This window comes from Chamaea fasciata, unplaced genomic scaffold (genome assembly GCF_029207755.1).
Source record: "Chamaea fasciata isolate MVZ Bird 193981 ecotype frontalis unplaced genomic scaffold, bChaFas1.0.hap1 SCAF_1, whole genome shotgun sequence".
Taxonomy (NCBI): domain Eukaryota; kingdom Metazoa; phylum Chordata; class Aves; order Passeriformes; family Sylviidae; genus Chamaea; species Chamaea fasciata.
In genome coordinates, this window is record NW_027094086.1 from 38,464,621 (window position 1) to 38,483,883 (window position 19,263).

The following is a 19,263-nucleotide window of genomic DNA, read 5'->3' on the forward strand; positions in this document are numbered from 1 at the left end:
CCGGCTCTCCTGTGCCCAGTCCCAGAGCATGGGAGGACACATGTGCCTGAACTGGAGCAACAGTTGCCTGCATACAAGGAACGTTTTGGACCCCATTAAACAGTGCTGCTGCATCAGTGTGGGGAGAGCATCACAACAATATGGCCTTCCCAAGCCCATGCACACTGTGCTGAGCCCACAGAGGGAATCTCCACTGAGGGCTCATCCTGCACCTTCACACTACCCAGCCCAAAAGTTTTCAGATTCGAAGAATGAAATTACCTCAACTCAACAAAATATAGAAAACAGGCTATTGATTTCCTGTGAACTCTCAAGGTGTTATAATAAGCATTTATAGATGGGCTATTGAATGTCCCAACCATTTAAGCAGACAGTCATTTCATCAGCAAAGTAATGACTGGAGTTGGTTCCAAAAACAGAGGAAAAGCAAAAAGGAGCTTTAGGGCACAATGTCACTTTTCTCATTCTAATATAAACCTTTATGCATATATCACCGGCTGCTACTCGCCTTAAAAACTCTAAGGCATGTAAGTACAAATCCTGCAAAATAAACACTGTGGTAATACTTTAAATCCTCACGACTTTTTCTGGAGTATCTCTTTCATTGCTAACAGGCTACAAAAAAAATGCATTAACCTTAAGTATCATCTTTCCCCTCTAGACTTGGTAAGGGTTTAAGTAATGCAAAATTCACTTATATGCATAGCAGTAAAAGGACATAACATCTTAACAGGGAAGAGCTAGTGCAGCACTGTTTATTACAGCCGCTCAGTTTACTGCATATATCCCATCTCCAGCCAGCAGCCAAATCTGGTGTTTCTAACATTACTCTTCCAAGAGTATTTCTATTGGATTATGATGAGAATACTGGTATGACATTGAAAGTGTTTTCTACACAAACATATGTTAGAGTTATATGGTAGAAAATATGCATGCATTTACATATGTTTACCTGCATATATAAATTAAAGACTTGAGATCTTGATTTTCACAACATACTTTTGTGCCTTTACCATACATATATATACATACACGTACATACTGTATTCCTGTTGGGGAAAAAAAAAGTTTCCTTTTACACATAACAAAGGACTTGGATATTTAACTACAGGGCAACACATCAGAAATTACAACAGTTCATAGAGGCATATAACAAACATGCTATGCATACATCTCCTAACAAAAGACTAATTAAAAACTTTTACATCAAGAAACCCACTGACAAAGCTTGAATACAAAATCTCATTGATAATAATCTGAAATGTGTTAAGTTTCCTGGAGCAATACGCTGGTTATAGTTAAAATGTGCTTATAGCAACAAGGATGTCAACTTTTTAGAGAGTAATTCATACAAACTGTTGCTTCAATTTGTTATCTTAGTTTACAGAGAAGAAAAGTGAGGTTGTAACAAAATGAAGTGATAACAAAGTAGCATATTCCTTGCTGATAAGCTATTGCAAAGTTAAATTACAGTATCACCAGTTCTAGTTTCAGTACTGCCATGTTTTCTTGTGATGCTTGTGTAGATCATCACAGCTCCTTCTGGAGGCAAAGACATCCACACCTGAATTGCTGCTGGTGCATCATTTCAGTTCCAGTGGTAGTGGTATTACCTATATCTACCACCAATAATATGATAACTTTTACAGCGTTTTTCCAGACATACTTCATGCTGCTAACAAATAAGAATAGCCTAATACATGGAGTAGAAAATACCAGTCTCTCCTCTCTTAGAAACCTACTTGTCTGGATATGGCAAACATGTGATTCAGCTGAGGGTATTTACCTTCCACATTTCATTATTGGTAACATTGATTTCAGTTATTCCTTCATGGAATGTTGTTGCAAAAGGTCATAAAAGCATAGATAAATTACTTAAGGTGAGCCTCTGTTAAAAAAGGCAGAAGGCATAAATCAGCTTAGAGCATCTCTAAAACCCTTTTGGTTGGTAACTTGGGGCAATGAGGGAATATGAAACAGCTTGAGAACAACATGCCTTCACATCCTGAGTCCTCCCTGTCCAGGCTTAACTGTCACAATGCAAAAATGCCGTTTTCCAAGTTTGCCTAAAAGGAAACAACTTCAAAAACAGCTCCTGGAATATGGAAAAACAACTTGCTCTTGACTAAAATAGACACCAAGCTAATTGTTTTCATCAACAGCAAAAGTTCAAACAAACTTGTTATGTACCAGCTGTGATTAAACCTCCCAAATACTCTTCTGTTTGAATATATAATCACAAATAATAAAGAATGTGTCTTTGCTGTGCCCACTGCCATATAAAGTTGGTAACAGAATAAATGCTCACATCTGACGCTATCTACTCAGAAGGTAACACAGTTCCACACCACATACTTTAAAAGGGAACAACCTAAATTTTACTTTGGTTTATACAGTAGAAAAAACCTTTTCAAGGATAAGTGCAGAGGGAAGAATGAAGGCTAATACTAAAATAGCTCCTGTTCCTAACACCTTTCTGATCCTGGCTGAGACAATCTACTCGTACCTTGGACGCATGGTGGCAGCCAGCCAGCCAGATGACTGGTGACTTAATATACAAGTTCATGTGGGCTCCGGAGTCTGACACAGACAAGGGCATTAACTCTGAAGTCTCACCAGTCAGCCTTAATATTCAAAACTCATCAAATGAGTCATGACTACATTATGAGACTTTTTAAAATACTTTATGCTTGCTTTCTTTTGTTCTGAACAGCTTTCACTGTAGACTGTTCTCATTAAATATGCATGCTTTTTATAGGAAAAGTTGTGATCAATTGATGCGTAGGTCAAGTATGAAAAAAACTTAAATGAGTATGACGCTATGATAAATACTTTAACAGTCTCAGAATCACAGATTAAAAGATTGGCATATATATATCTTGTTTCTTTCTACTGCTGAAGGCAGTTCTCACAATAAACAAGGCTTTGGGCCAAAATTCAGTCTTTAAGAACAATAAATACCTATAAAATACATGTATGTGCAAGCAAAGGATATATTGAAATCTACCAGGCTGAATAGCTTCGGTTTCATTTTGAAAGCCACTTAAAATAAAAGCCAGTAGATGAAACAAAGAATCCACCCAAACATGAAGGCTCCAGCATCTTTGTTGAAAGAACAATAGCATAATACTCCTCATCCCTCTACCTTGTTGCAAAAGAACCATCAAGATAGTTATTGCTGTGATCATATTAAAGAATATTTCACAAAATTATTCTTTAAATCGATCAATATTTACAGATTTATCTTCATATGCTAATAGTTAGAAATGCTCTAATTCAATTGCTTGGCAGAAAACATTCCAATAAAAGAAATATTTCTATCAGCATAACAAAAGGCAACCAGGAAAATCACTCTCATGCACAGGCTCAGAATTTCAAATGAAAGAAATATTCTCATATAAACACACCCTATTTTTGAACTGAACCCACTCTAATGATATGTTTTGTAATCTGATGGCTCTCCCACCGGAGTATACATGATATAAACGAAAGCAAGATCAAATTAAACAGATGACATGATTAACAGTATTCATTTCATGCATGACTGTTTTCCCGGAGAGATAAAGACCTGAAAGTAATTACCACCAAGTAAAACTCCTTCACCGACCTCTCCGCTCCCAGCTAGCAGTCCTTAAGTACTGATGCTTTGCAACAAAGACCAGTGCCTTTCATCTGTGGGCTTTCTTTTACGCTACAAGCTGAGCACCTCTCCCGTTGCATGCACGCAGTACCTCTGTATCTATGTCTGTAATGCAGCATAAAGATTACTGGGGAAACCTATCAAACCGGCAGGCAGCAACCCGGGCCGCCAATAAGCGGGAGGCACATGCAGAATCCAGCACATGCTCGCTGAGGCTCGCAGGCTGGCACCGCTGCTGAGCAGGCTGCTAATCTAATTATAGCCCTGGGCCGAGCGCAGGGCTGCTGAGGCACCGCGCGGAAACGCGGCCCGGCCGATCACACCTTGCAGCCCACAGCATCAGCGTCTGGGAGTGCGGTTTGTCTGGGCGCGTCACCATCAAATTCCTGGTTGGGTTTTCCTGTTGTTGTTGTTGTTTCCCCGAGTGATTCACCTGTGAGGGGGTTTGTCTCCGTCTCTGAACACAAGGATCTATTTAGGCGTGCCCTTTGCGAAGCTGGCCATTCGTAGTTTGCTAGGTCTGTTTCAAGGAGACAATAAAATGAAGCTGCCTGTTCTGCCAGCAGGAATTCTTGTTTTGAACGTTCACATTGGCAGCACCACGCAGAGCAGTTAGCAAGTCTTGAGCATTACTGCACAGTCTACAGCGTGGACCTCAGTTCAGCGAGGCACCACACACATGCTTTCGGTGCACAGTAGCCCTACAGAAGTCAACAGGACCCCCTCTGTCCTTTACATTTACCGTGGGTGGACACCCAGATGATCACGGGGCTTTTGTGTGCATTGGCACATAAAGTCCTAACTAAGCTTTCATGAGGCTAGGGTGCAAATGCCAAGGAAATTTATGCCGTTATGCAAAAAAACTTAAGTCGTTTGTAAAATACTTCTCATGAGCAAAGACTATTTAGATGTATGGGGAACTAACACAACTAAGTCCTACATGCTCACTTTATGCTTATTTTATAAATAAGTCCACAAAGGAATGGTATGATGCAAGAGGACATTGTGTATTTGAAAGATGCTGGGAGCTTGTAAAACATCAGGTAAATAATCATTAAAAAAAGATACAGAAGCTTGTTTAGTCTTCCTTGGTAGGACAGTTCAATTAATCCTCCCTCTGTTTAGCAAAAACAGAAAAACACTCTTCAGCTGTTCTCCTGTTCCCACATGGTTCATATAATCACCTAAGGTCTACACAGGTTTTCAAACATCAGTGACAAGATGGAAATATACAGCCTGACTATCAGAAAAACCAGCTGTGGTGCCAGATCTCTCTTGTGAGATACAGTACATTTTTCATGACTGAGATTACAAAAATATCATAATGTTACAGCATTACGCACATACAAACTACAATGCATTTTTAAGATGTTTCACTAAGTTACACATAAACCATATCCATAAACATTACATTAGCAAGATCTTGAACTGCACTGCAATAATGAATATTCCACTGTGCCCACAGTGGCATTTTTCCTAATTCTTTACTCTTATCACCAATACCATACAGTATCAAGGCACAGTCCAAGAGCATGATATTAAAGACTGTCTATAAACACTTTCTAGCTATTGTACTTACTTCAGTACAAAAATTACATTTGGTACTGCATAAAATTTTACTAATGGAACAAGATCTCATTGTGGTAGCAGTGCAAGACCATATTTACTGGCAATACGTAAATAGCTATGTCCCAGCTTTCCTAATCTGCCACCGAAAATTGCTCATGAAGAGTTGTTCTCTGCTAGAAGTAGACTTCATTACTGTAAAAATAATATTCTCAAAGTTATATATGGCTAGAAATAAAAAAGAAATGCAGGAATAGTGACATTTTGCTCCTTGATTCAATGTTCAGTCAACATTAAGTTTTGTGTTTTGAAAAAAGAAGGCTGTTTTATTAAGTCCTTCTTTTTAGATTACACCATCTAATAAGCTCATCAATTTTTATAAACTACACTTCTATAAAATACTGTGAAATTTTCCAAGTTTTTCAGCCATACTGCTCAAAACCAGGAAGCTATGTCTTCAATGAAGAAAGCCAGGAGAGGCAGTTACACAGGGTTAAAAACTTAACTGGAAGAGTTCAAGATGCACAGCACAATGTGAAAAAGATGCACAATGATTTGATGATCAGATCCAAAATGTTGCTTTTTTAACAACATTTTGCCAAAGGTAGCAACAGGGGGATAAGATCAATAAAAGTCTTTAACCTAGTCCTCTGATTATTGGGAATGCTCACATTTGCAAAGCAAAAGAAAAGATGCACAAACACAAAAAATAAAATCAAAGAGACTCAAATAATTCTTTGAATCTAATCCCCATTCACAAACCACCAAGGCATGTATGACACTTGAAAAAATGACCAAAAAAACCAGAAACAGAAATTAACCAGGCTTCAGCTGCTATGGGACTGTCAGTTTTGGCTCCCTCACATACAAGCTGCTAAGCCTACATGTGTGTCCCCCCTCTGCCCAGCAGCTCCCCAAGCCCTCGCTGCTTCACCCTGTTCGGCTCCAGCACGGCTCCCCAGCAGCCAGCCTCTGCTTCCTCCCACAGAGCTGCTGGCTCCAAGGGCACATTCACCCACAGCCCAGCAAGGGCTGCCCTGGCAGCACACTCTCAACATACCACTGCAGCAGGGTGTTTATTCCAGGAGTTGCTTTCTTTTTAAAAACATCACGGTAACAGCTGTAGTTGAAGGATACACAACCAGCTGCAAAGGTGCATTTCAAGAAACACCTATTTGCCTCGGCAACAGAATCAATTCTCACTAAACCTCTGTGCTTAGCCCTGCAGATCAGCCAGAAGAGCGTCAATGCGCATGTCAATTTTTACACTGGCTTTTAACCACCGTGATATGCTGGGTCAGGAAGGCAAGGGAAACTGCACAGTGGGGCTAAGAGAGTCAGTGGTCATTCACAAGAACCCACATTTGGCAATGGCAGGTGGCTAAAACTCCAACTGAGGAAAATGCAGAGCTTCACCAATCTGCCCTGTCACCTGTGGTGATGGCACACGAGCACCTGGACCACGCACTGGACCTGTGACAGGATAGAGCCATCTATAGATGTGCCAGCAAGAGAAGCCAAGAGAGGTTTCATAAGGACACAGTCACAGGAGACTCATCAAATTGCAGAGAACACAGGTTTCATGAGGACGCAGTCACAAGAGACTCCAGCAAGCCTCTGTTGGAAATGAACAAATTGTGAAAGGTACACAAGTTGGCCAATATTCGGCAGACTTTCATCGAAAGCAAAAGCCTGTCCCTGGCACAAGTCACCCGCCTGTGCTAAGCTTCAAGTTCCCGCTCCTCCGCATGGAAACAGAAGGTCTCTACAACATTTTTAGCAATTATAAGCAAGTTAGGCTTTCTCTAGCTCAGCTCCTTGACAGAAGAATTTCAATTAAAATTTTCCAAAACCATATGGTCCAAGGCAGATGCCCATCACAGAGGGGAGGAGAGAGGAAAACCTATGAGGGTATGATGAATTCATCATATGACACTAAAGCCAGCTTCCTACAGGGAAAACTGTCTAGCTAGCACATTAATGAATTTTACACTTCATTTAGGCATATCTAAGTGAATTAACAAACAGATTACTATTTTGGAAACAAATAACCTTTTACTATATTATCATCAATTGTGTAAGTACTTCCAAATCCAATTGTTTTAACAGAAGAATACCTTAAAAATTTTTGATGTGTCTTGCAACTGAACAGGTTTTCCTCTGGATACCACTTAACCTTTGGCTTAAAAATATATCAAATATTGCTTGCAAACTGCTATCTCAGTTACTTAATTAGATTTTGCAAAGTATAGTAAGCATATGGAATCAAAATGAGTTGAGCAAAATGGCTGGTGAATCAACACGCTGCATTTCTAAAGGCAATAGTGTGTATATTTCCAAGCTGTAGCCTTGAGAGGTTGAACTGAACCAATTACTCTAATGAGTATTTTACTTGGGTTGATGCATTCATTAGACTTTTAGAAGTAAGTTAAACCATCCCATGGTTATGTTTACATAACAACAAAATCTTAAGATTTTTGGATGCCACTTCTGACGTTCATACAATTTAAAAGATAAGGGGACAATTTTCCACTATTTTTTCTACATTCCAGTTTTCCTTCCCAAATAAATTTATCTAGCATTATTTTCTTTTTCTTTTGAAAACTACCTTTGATTTCACAATGGCTATTTGCTGAGCTCTTTCCTTTCCTAGCAAGTATAGGGGAAGTCTACCAATTGGTGGCAAACTCATCACTAGGCCCATCATTTACAGAGGAAAATAAAACATGGGCCTAGTATTTGCTGCATAAACCTTTCTCTGGAAGTCACAAATGTCCTGAGGTTGGCACTCAGCACGAACAAACTTATTTTCATTTTGTGTAGCACAGGGACACTTCTTGGATTGCCCCAATTTTGATTGGTAAGCAAGCAGTTATCTGTCCACATGTGTGCATTTGTAAATGCTCTCAATCATGACTGGAGTTGGACAGAACCTGTAACTTCAAGCTTTTTTTTTTTTTTTCCAAATATGCTCATTATATACATGAAATCCCCAGACAGAACTCCCCTGTAAGCTTAATAACAGGCAGACATGTCACTTAATTAACGCCAGAGACTCACTGCAGGATGGCACTAAGATTGATCCCTACAGACTATTTTCTATAGCATTCTTACTCACTTTTATCTCAGAATCATAGAAAAACCAAACAAAAAAATCCCCCCCACACCCACATTCCAAGGTACGCTACCATGCCTCACCCTCCACAGACCTACATACTACCAGTATCTTCACTGCAGACCTAACTGATTGAAATGACGACACCAGTCCATCACTGCCACCTTGGAGAGCCGGGGGAGGACCAGTTCAGCTGTCAGTGAGATGTGCTTCATCCTACTGCTGATGGATGGGGCATAAAAGGATCTCAAGTGAAGCCTGCAAGAAGTTTATTGTGCTGAGCACTTGCATTTCGGACACAAAACCAAACGTGGAATAACACAGTATGATTCTATTCTTAAGGACACACAAATCTCAAAGGTCAGGTAAAAACTTCACATCATCCTGAAGCATGCTTCCCTTCACATCCCACTCAACACATCTCCATACCAATGTCAACTTTCCATTCCTCAAGTTCCACCCATTTTTCCTTCAGTGCAAAGTTTTCTTCACAACTATACAATGTTTCAGCAGTCACCTCAAACTACACAAATACGCTTTGTGTCCTCCTGTATTTCTAGTTTACTTATTTTTCCCTCCACTTCCTTTCCTCACAGCTACAGGCAGAGACCCAAGTATGAACTGTCCATTTCAAAAGGCGTAACACCTGTCAGCACAACCAACACCTTCTCAAAACCAAAACGTATGTGCCTTGTAGTCACCATTTCACAACCTCTGGCTCACCAGCTAAATGGCCACAAAAGTTGGTGAACCACAGAAAGGGATAACAGTGCTTACAATAAGTTCAGAAATAGCTTTAAACAGTTCATCCAGAACATGGATCCTGTATAATGCATGACTGACTCACAGGGAACCAATGAGCATGACCCTAGTAAGTCAAAGATTGGAAAATAGATTATAGAAAAAACAGCCTCTGCTTTCAAATGGTTAAGTGAGAAAGACATTTGCAGACCAGAACAAAAAGGTTTAAAAAAGAGGGTGATAAAAAAAACCCTAAAAAACCAAAAATAAACAAAAAACCCCAACCCAAAACAAACAACCCCCCCCCCCATGACTGATGTAAGATACTGAAGTCCTAACACAAGGTATAATGGTAGCAAAAGTTAAGTGCTTAAAAACAAGGACATGGGAGGTTAAAACTACACTGAAACAAGCCACACAGGCTTCATAAGTTGAGACTTTTTTTTTTGTAGTTGCTGGTGGAAAATAGGGATTTGAGAGCATCACTTAAGCCAGAAAGCTGGTAGACAAGTACTGATTTCTCTAGTGGAAGAGCAGGAAAAAAGAGCTTGCAATAGAGTAAGTAAACTACCAGCATCTCCACATTATTAATCTTCATCACCCCTGCTGGCATTTTCTTCTTCTCTATTTAGTAGCACGCTCACTATAATCACCTTGCTGAAATGAGTGACACAACCTGATGCTGAGTATAGCCGGCTGAGATAAGACTGGCCTGGGAAAACTTTAAATACAAGTCTTCCATTAGAGGACAGGTGTAATTTTTCAAAAATGCTATGCTACAAAGAGCGCAGAGGCTGAAAGATGAAGTATAGCGTTCCTCCCTTTGAAGAAAAAACTCTGTCAGACCTGCTCACTTCCGTAATTAAGAATGTTATTTCCAATTCTGAGTAGAAAGAGCAGCTCCAAGGTTTTCTTTGATCTGTGATGACAATGAAGACCCAACAGGCTCTCTAATACCATTGTTTTATTCTTCAAAGACTGTTTTTCACTCTCTTACATCTCTCTATGCGAGAAGGTGTTTACGTTGAGCTGCAAGATGCAACTAGAAAGCAAGTCAAGGTGCAACTGTTGGAACATGAAGTGGTTCTTTACAGACACCAATGCATACAGGCACTTGCACAAAACCCTCCTTGCTGCCAGGCAGCTCTCTGGGAGCTCAGAGATTGCAAACCTTTCAGACTTCAGGTCTCCAGCCCACACCCATAATTCAGGGTTTCAGAGCAACTCTAAGATCTTATTACTTTACACAAGAATTGAAGATATTTAGCACAACGATTCCCAGAAGAAAACTATGCAATGGTTCTGGTTACCACAGAAATCAAGGATAATGAGTTTGAAGACAGCCTATTAAATGTCAAGCCCTTTTAGGCAAAAGTAAAATAAATTTAGATTTTAATCTCAGAAAGATTATAATTAAATTTCTAGAAATTGTGTCCATATAAAACCAGCAACCATGACTCGCCATACTGGAACCCAGTCTCACGGTCTTCTTACAAGAAGCCAGAAGCATTTTGCTGGCACAGATGAAAAGCCTCTCCAGGAAGAGAGATTTAATTATTTAATAGAGCAAGCCAAAAGCTCTTTTATGAAAGAGTCATCAGGACTCTTATTCCATATAATGTTCCTGAAGAAGAGCATACTTTCATCTTGGGCAGCTTGTACACCTAGCAAGTTAAATTTTGCTGAGCTGATAAGATCCCCTTACCCTTCTTCCAAGAACTGCTTGATGCTTTTGTCCAATCCTCTAATGCAAAATGAGCACACAAGTCACATAAGAAGGGCTATAAAAACTCGGCATAAATGGAGACAAATGAGTGTCCATTCCTCAAACCAAGTGGCACCCACCCCTTCCTTTCCATCCTTTTCTGAACACTTAAGCAGACACTTCCCTCCCCACGTAGTGTTTCAACTAAGGTGAAGGGGAGAATGATGACCCTACCAAAACTAGCATGAGAGCTAAGAAGTGCTCTGAAGAAGACAGGAAATGTGCACTAGGGGAGTTCTGCCACATTCTGGGGACAAATTTCTTACTGTTCTGCTTTCTCAAACCTTTCTTGGGCAAATCAGCAGGCTTTTTCTTCAGCTTCCTTTCCTAGTCTTGGGAGGAAAAAAAAGGTGCCCAATTTCCCAGAAGCACAGGTCGGCATGGCACAGTAGCCTCACATAAGTCACCACTTGTAATAACAATGGTGTCAATAACCAGAGTTTTTTCAGGTGGCAATTCTTATGAAGTACCCAAACCAGATGGAACCTTTCAGACCTTTGTCCCAGATGCAACTCCACTGCACTTCCAGAACACGTTTCTAAAAGCACAAGCATTAGAGTTTTCAGTTTTAAATTAAGCAGATTGCAAATACATAACAACCTTCATCTCACAGGCACTGCAATTTAACACTGCTTCCACACACATCACATTAGCGGGCATTTATTATTTTGTCACGAATTTATATCAAGATAAGATAAGGAAAAATCAGGGTAATGGTTACAGGCCTGAACTTAGTCTTCACTGTAAACTCACATACAGTTTGTGAGCACCAACATACAGGAAGTATAACTCAGCTTTTCTAATAATGTACCCAGTGAAGCTCAGAGCATTTTTGAGATCATTGATTTCCCACTACATCAAGTGGATGACTCTCAGCAGTGTCTTAAAGTCCTAAACATATCAGAGGTAGGAAGGGAAATCAGTAATCCCATACAACATCACCTTAATAGCATAACAGGAACCCTTTTTGTCCCTACAGAAAGTAGGCACAAACAGGGGAAGAACAGGTCAAAAGGTGAGCACTCAAGACTAAATGAAGTCAGAGTTGGACCTTTCAGTCAGTCTCAAACATTTATCTCCTGCATGTTGTACAACAATGCAATCTTTACTGACATGAGCCAAGAAAGTCTCTCCTTGACCTCTGCCTTAATCAGGATTTATAGAAGAAGCTGCTCCAAAAGTAATCCTCAAATAAAACAGACACTGATATTTTCAAAGCAAATTCCAGTAGTCTGCAGTCAAAACATAAGCAGCATAACCACAGTAAAAAGGCTGCTAGAAAAATGAAACATTAGCAAGTTTCAAAGTTGCCTAAGTGGTTAACACGGACTTCACTGTATGCATTATTTGTATGCTATAACAGAAACTGCATAACTATGAAAAATGGCATAACTTGAATAATGTCATAATTTCTATACTCAGTTGGACTGCTGCTGGCATTCCCACCATATTCCACTCACTAGCATGGATATTCCTATTTGGAAGGACTGAGTGGAAACAATGTGAATAACCCTGCACATAGTACTGAGCTTTCATGCTGATCAGTTCATGCTGATAGGCTGCAGCATGTGCATGGCTAACTTTGCAAAACTCTAATAATTTATCTCACTTACAGCATTCAAGCTGTTCAGAGCACACACAACTTCCCCATTTATATAATTCCATGTCTGATTCATTTAAAACAAACTGAAACAGCCTTTACATATTGATGTTGGGAAGAATTCAGAGGGCGCATTTCCTCTAGGAATACTCCAGATATAATAAACTCTTGTGGTAGACTAGTATACTGCATCAGGTAAAAGGAGCTGCTACTTTTGCATCACATCAATAAAACAAGACCAAAACCCAACCAAATTAGATGTATGAAAAAAATTCTACACTCTATGTTAGAGAAAATAACTATTTCAGAAGTCTGTATTCATTCAGAACTTGGGATTTAAATTGACTTTCACAGACATAAGAGTGCACAAAGGAAAAGTCTGAAAATTATCTGTCATGTTTTGCAGCATTCAAATCATTTTTTGGGTCTCTGTATACCTATTATTTCAATTCCCAAAACTAGTGGAAGAAAAAATTTGGAGTAAAACCAGAGACTCCTTAAAGTCTTCCCAATTACATAATATATTAGAACATCTCATGTCTCCCAACACCATGACACTCCTCCAGCTTTACTGCAGCTGAGTCTGAGTTAATGTTTGGCAGAACTTACAGGTAACTTCTTCAAGGAAATCAAAATACAAAACTAATTAACTGGGGATAAGTGAGCTGGCCTGGATATTGGAAAAACGTAGAAGCTTCTGGTTGTGAAGGAGATACGTGTCTGCACTTGAGAAGTACACTATGTCAGAAAAAGCCTAAACACAACAAAACCAAAGGAAATCAAAAAAGCACGTGTCAAAGAAGAAAAAGGCAACACAAATACACATGAAAGATATTAATAGGCAGAGAACTCCAGAAAACAAAGGATGCCTCTCAGGTGGCAATATATCTTCATCACCTCATCAACTTGTAAAGCCTGCTGCAGGCAAATCTACACAACTTGTGAGGAAAACAGTAGAATTGTCATTATTGTATAGATTATTTGCATGTCACTATTACAAATCTCAGGGGAACTTACCAAAAACTACTTTGAAAACAAAATTATTCAGGCAAGATCCTTCCTAGCAGCAACACAAACAGCAGCTCATACTTGCCAACTGTACTTCTTATAGTGTAGACATAACTTTTTTTACAGACAGACATATTTAATTTACATAATCTTCGAGGCAGTCAGATGGAAAAAGGGTATTGATTTCTTGTCTGAACCCCTGCAACTCAGCACTTTGATAGAATTAGCTAGAAGGGCTGATCCCCCTACCCTGGTTGAATACCATGCTTTGAGGCAGACAGCAATCCCTCAGTGGAAGAGGAAAGTAGCTAAGGCCAGGGTCATGCCTTGCCAAAGACCAACCACCAAAATGAAGGCACCACTGCAGGTAGCAGAGAGAAGACATCTCTTCTCCAACTGAAAAGTGCAGCCTATTAGCACGTGGGGTCAAGTTGTGTTTGAAGGTACTGTGAAAGGAGACTGAGAATTTATCCTCCAAAAGTCCTGACCATCCCAAGAGAAAGCCTGCAGAGGCTGTATTCATGAGAACACTTGGGAGCACTTCCCACACTTCCCACATTGTTTTGGGTTTTTGTTTTTCTAAACATTAATTAAACTCACTGTAGCCTACCACCGAGAAAAAGAAGATAGAAACAAGGATAAGAAGACAGAACAAAGCTAAAGATAGGTATAGTTACCTGATGCTTTAGATAACCAGTGAGTCATTTGAGTACTTGCACCAAAATTAAAGCATTCAAAAATTAAAGGCTGCTGTCGTGCAATCTAAAAAAGAATGAAAGGCTACACTATGTGCATATACAGGCTACATCTCACAGATCCCTTCTGCCCCACCCCCCCTTGCCAAGATTACCTGTATTTTTTGTCGCAAGATAAATCAATTTTCTTCTTAACACAGAGTTCTTTAATACAAGGAGTATCATTAATTTGAAGAGACTCAAAATATTATGCTAACAAGATATGGAGCAATCATCATTTAGGACACCTTTTCCTGCTTCCCTTAACACTGATATTTAAGATGTTGACTGTGACTTAAATAGGTGAGTGCAGTAACTTGGTATAATCAAAAGCAATTGTCCAAGGAAATGTGATCTAATACTTGTAATTTAAAATTATCTTTCAATCTGTTCTAGAGAATAAAGAAAACAGAGACATCACTCAGGTGAGTCAACATTTTCATTACAGGCTGCCTATTGCAGTGAAGAAAGTGAATGAGCATTGCAAAAGATATTCCTGTAGAAATGAGTTATTAAGATGCAACTTGAAACAGTCATAAAGTAAGCATTGTTTATATAGATTTATTCATTTCTTTCAACCTGTCTCTTGGTAGTAGAACACAGAAAGAGAAGAGAGGTGACAAACAGAAAGCTCTACAGAAGACAAAACCCCACAGGAATAATCCACAGGCAGCAGAAGACTTCATTTAGAACTGATCTGACTACAGCAAGCTTGGAAAACAGACTGAATACACATCAATGACAAACAGTTCCAGATAAAGACAACTTGAATCACATTGAAATTACTGATTTTTGGCTGAGGACATGTATCTTGGCCTTTTTTTTATTTGAGCAGTTCACTCTAGAGTGCTTCTGATCAAATATTGTTTATATGACACAGGAGAAAACACTCCTTTGAAAGCTTAGAGCACCTAACCTAGCATAAATTACAAATTGTGGCTGTGATGGGCAGCAGCAATAAAAGAGACACAGTAATATTATTTTTTTAACTTTTTTGTTGTTGTTGTTAAACAGTATCAAACAGATCTATGCAAAACCATGTTTCTGTCTGGAAAATACTTTACATATCAGAAAACTATGCTGAAGATGTCAACACATAAAATCAGGGAAGGCTGACTTAGCTTCCAAATTGTGCATTTATCTAGCACAAGTATTTATACTTAAGCCTATTAAGAAGTCTGTTAATAAGAAACTTATTTCTCTTTCTGCAGCTGATGACCTTCACATGACTAATTCTCTGAGAAAAAGCAAAATGCTGAATAACAGAACTCCAGCAAGGACCAAATAAAGCCCAGAAATATCTCAAGAAGAAGAAAGAAATGGTGATTTGCTGTTTACAAAAGTTTGTGTAAACTGAAGTCTAAGATTCAAGGACGGTTCCCTGGGTATGACTTCATGGTAAAGAGAATTTCTTGTAGTTTTTTGGAGTGCAACTGTATACAGCTATACACAGAGATGTGATGGTCATCCACTGACCACTCTCTCAGTATCACAGCAAGCTTTGTGGTCCTCTTTTTCCCCCCATCATCAACTTCAGATATGGTTCTCCAGTACCACAGTAACATGGCTGGGTTTGAAATTCTCAGAGAAGTATGAAATGAGTTGACACCAAACAAAAAAAATAAGGAGATAACTCCAGTGGTGAGAGAACGATTAATCCTAAAGATCCTGTCTTCTTTCTTCATTTCTTCAAATTAAATTGTTCAAATTTTCAACATTTCTTCGCATGTTGGCCTGTCAGCTCTCTGGGGGACCAACAGTTTTGGGTGATTCTTTAACTGCCAGAAATACCCTGCCAGACTCTCTCATTTCACTGCTTCTTTCACAAGCACTCTGCAGACCTTCAAAGACACAGCTCAGAGGGCCATATCTCCCTCCACTGCTTTCCATCCACATGCTGCCCATGCTAGGCCCTCCATCTCTACTTTTGCCTCTCCATCAGTGTGTCTGCAATGCTTTTCTCTTGGCAAGCTTTGTTGTCCCTCCTTCATTTCTGTGAATATCAATGACCCCTTCCGTCCCCCACCTACCCTATGCTTGTTACTCCTTCCCCCAGACTTCCCATGTACACCAACCCACCTGCCCCAGCCCTCACCAACACAAATCTCTTCACTAAGCAGCTTCCAAACATGCCTCAGCAATGCTCTTGAGCTGCACAGCAACTTCAGTCTCACCACCAGCCACCTTCTACCTCCACAGAGCCTCACTGTTCTAGACAGTGGCGGTGCATACACTTACCCTCTAAACTCTGCTATTCTAATTCTTATGAACTAGAGTAGGAGAAATGGAAGGAGTAGTAGCAGCATAAAGTGCAAGTTGAATAATAAAAAACCTGCTAAAAATGCAGTCATTGGCCAGAAAGGGAAGAATAAAGACCACAGTCTCACTATGAGCTGCTGTTAGGAAATCACCTGTAATGGGGTTCTTGAGCAAAAGGTATCCCTGGAAGTGAAAAACATACTACAAATGATGAACTTTCAGTAAGATGGAGATGTGCAACCTTGTCATCTAAGAAATCGAGTTAAAAGAACAGCAGAACACTTGAACCAGTTGAAGAAAGAAAACCACATTTTCAACTACTTCAGCAGGCAAACAAAATAAGATCTTGCATTTTCCAGAGGTGCACACTAAGCGAAAACCACCGTGGCAAGAAAATGTGGTTTGTTCACGCACATTTCCCCTTTGAACCACCAGGGACATAGCTGTTCAAGATACAGATTGGGGGAAACAACCATTCCTTTAGAGGAAGAAGGTTTCTGCAGCTTGTAGAAAACAGACATCAGGCCTATCACATGGAACACGTGATGCCCCTTGTATTACCTGTGGCAGAACCAGTAAGATGAGCACACCCCAGTGAATTCATGCATCACTCTTCTTTTGCGCAGGAGTACAGTTGCATTTTTATATCATGTGGCAGAGCTGGAGCGCAGCGTAAGAAAAGCTGATGCCAGCAGAGGGAGGCAGTTGCTCTCCAGGACATGCATCTTCACATTCCCTGATGCACAGTAGGAAGCCAGCAAGTTTGTTTTTCTGGAAGTGAACTCACCCCTCAGCCATTGTGTAAATGTGGCTTTAAATCAAGCTGTAATTAGATTTTGCCGTATTTAACAAAACCCCTCTTGTGCTCCTCTTTTCCAGCTCTAGACAGGAAAGAAATGTATTTGTGAAAGAAAAAAGGAAAAAAGTTTATGCCTCTTCCCAGAGCATGTCCTGGCATGCATGCAAAAGCAAGTACAAAACATAAAACAATAAGCTCACAGGACACTCAATCTTCACATTACGTAGGAACACAAGGATCTCTCAGCTGGTCCACTGTTAAATGTCAGCTCATTATTATCAATATTCTGCTTCAGCACATTAACCTTGTCAAAAGACACTAACAGTCCAACGCTTGGAGTTTAGCTTCTCTTCATAAATTTAATTTACTTGGCAGAAACAGAAGTGGGAAACCTCTGCTAAAGACTCAGGCAAATTAAGGCTGCCACGTAGACCTTGTAAGACAGATTTTTTTCCCCTCTCAACTTTTATAGTCACAGCATTCCCATTTTTAACCAAACAGCTTTATCCCCCACTAGCAGTCTTTGTATATTCTAGTAAATCCAAAATAAAACCGTCTGTGGGGTTTGTATTTTTTTTTTCAAATCTACTTTACTATAATACATGTTGCACAAGGTGGTTTTATTTTGTGTAAGTTCTTTACAGACTAAACTGCATAAATCTACTGCACTTTACACTGCCATATGCAGAACCGCATAGCAAATGAAGTTGAGTACACTCAGAATAATAAACAGTTTCAACTGTATTTTGATTACAGGCTTACAAAGAACTTTATGGCGGTGGCAACAGCAGTGGATACAATGGTAAATTGGCACAAGGAAGTCAAGAGGACATGCCCAAGGGCACACAGCAAGTCAGCTGCTGTTTTAACAACAAAAAGTTTCAGCTCTTAATCTAGATCTTCTCAGTGAGTCAAAAGTTACTGATAACTATCTGGTCTTATAAAAGTTTCAGGTCTTTTAGAAGAAAGGAGAAAAGACAACTGCTAATTACTCACGCACAGACATCTAACTGCCTAAGATTAAATGATTTACAAAGTTACTGATTCTTAGGAGAGCCTGAAAAGCGTGCCTTTTCTAAACCAACTTATTTCAAGAACATTACTCTTAACAGCCTATTTCTCTAAAAGTCATCTGTTATGCTGCTAATTTTATGAAACCTAAGGCTGATTTAGACAACTCAAAAGATCACCTCATTGTGAAGTAATTTTGCAGTTTAATCTCTAAACGCAAAAGATTAAGGTAAGAACAAATATTGGAAGTAGATTATCCTCCTACACCTGTAGGAGAATTCTTAAATTTGGTTGTTATTGGTTGTGTTGTTTCTTTAATAGCCAATACTACCTCTTCCTGAAGCAGGTTAATGAAGTTTGGTTCAGCATCAATCCAAACTGACAATATGAAAATTCTTAATGTGTGCAAAGAGTTTCTGGTTTTGAAACCTATAAATCTTCTCAGCAAAAACTCACAGATATTCACTATCCTAATCCTTACTCTATCTCTACTGATACATAAATAAAAGAAAACAATGTAAACATCCTGTATAGAGGAAAACTAAATTTGGCATAATCAAAGAGACTATAGGTAAATTTATTTTCTCTCACCTTCTTTGACTCATAGAAAACAAGAGCTGGTTAATTTTTCTGTAAGTCTGAAAGTTGGCACAGTATAATGCCATCTACAACTGTGTGAAATGTTTTGAATATTAATATCTAACCAAGCCAGCAATTCAGAAAAAAAAAAGGGAAAGAAATCCCATAAAGCAGGTAGTGAATGGTATGGTGCCCTAACTAGGAAAGACAAGTTTCTACACTACCTCCAAAAGTAGAAGCATACAGTAGGATTAGACTTATCTCAATTAAGTTTCTTAACAGCAAAACTGCATCCTCCTGACAGCATACTGCTACCAGCAGGACTCAAATTCTAAGTAAGAGTAATTCTTAAAGTAGCTATGTCTGGCAGAGCTGGAACCATGAGGACAACATAAACACTTAAACCAGTTTATTCAGGTTTGACTCAAAAACTACATTTCAGGCTA

At 39.3% G+C, this 19,263-nt stretch overlaps 1 protein-coding gene across 4 annotated transcripts in view; it reads right to left on the minus strand.

The window, feature by feature from the left end:
* The window catches only part of FAM110B (family with sequence similarity 110 member B), a 113,385-nt gene that overhangs the window by 59,685 nt on the left and 34,437 nt on the right, over positions 1 to 19,263 (minus strand). Inside the window, exon 1 of one of the 4 annotated variants that reach the window (XM_066180937.1) lies at positions 3,608 to 3,712. The exons of 2 other annotated variants lie outside the window; for them this stretch is intronic. The gene's annotated coding sequence lies outside the window, so the exon portion shown is untranslated. Of the gene's footprint in view, positions 1 to 3,582; positions 3,713 to 19,263 lie in introns of those variants that run through there. One more of the 4 variants, XM_066180947.1, reaches the window with a different exon arrangement.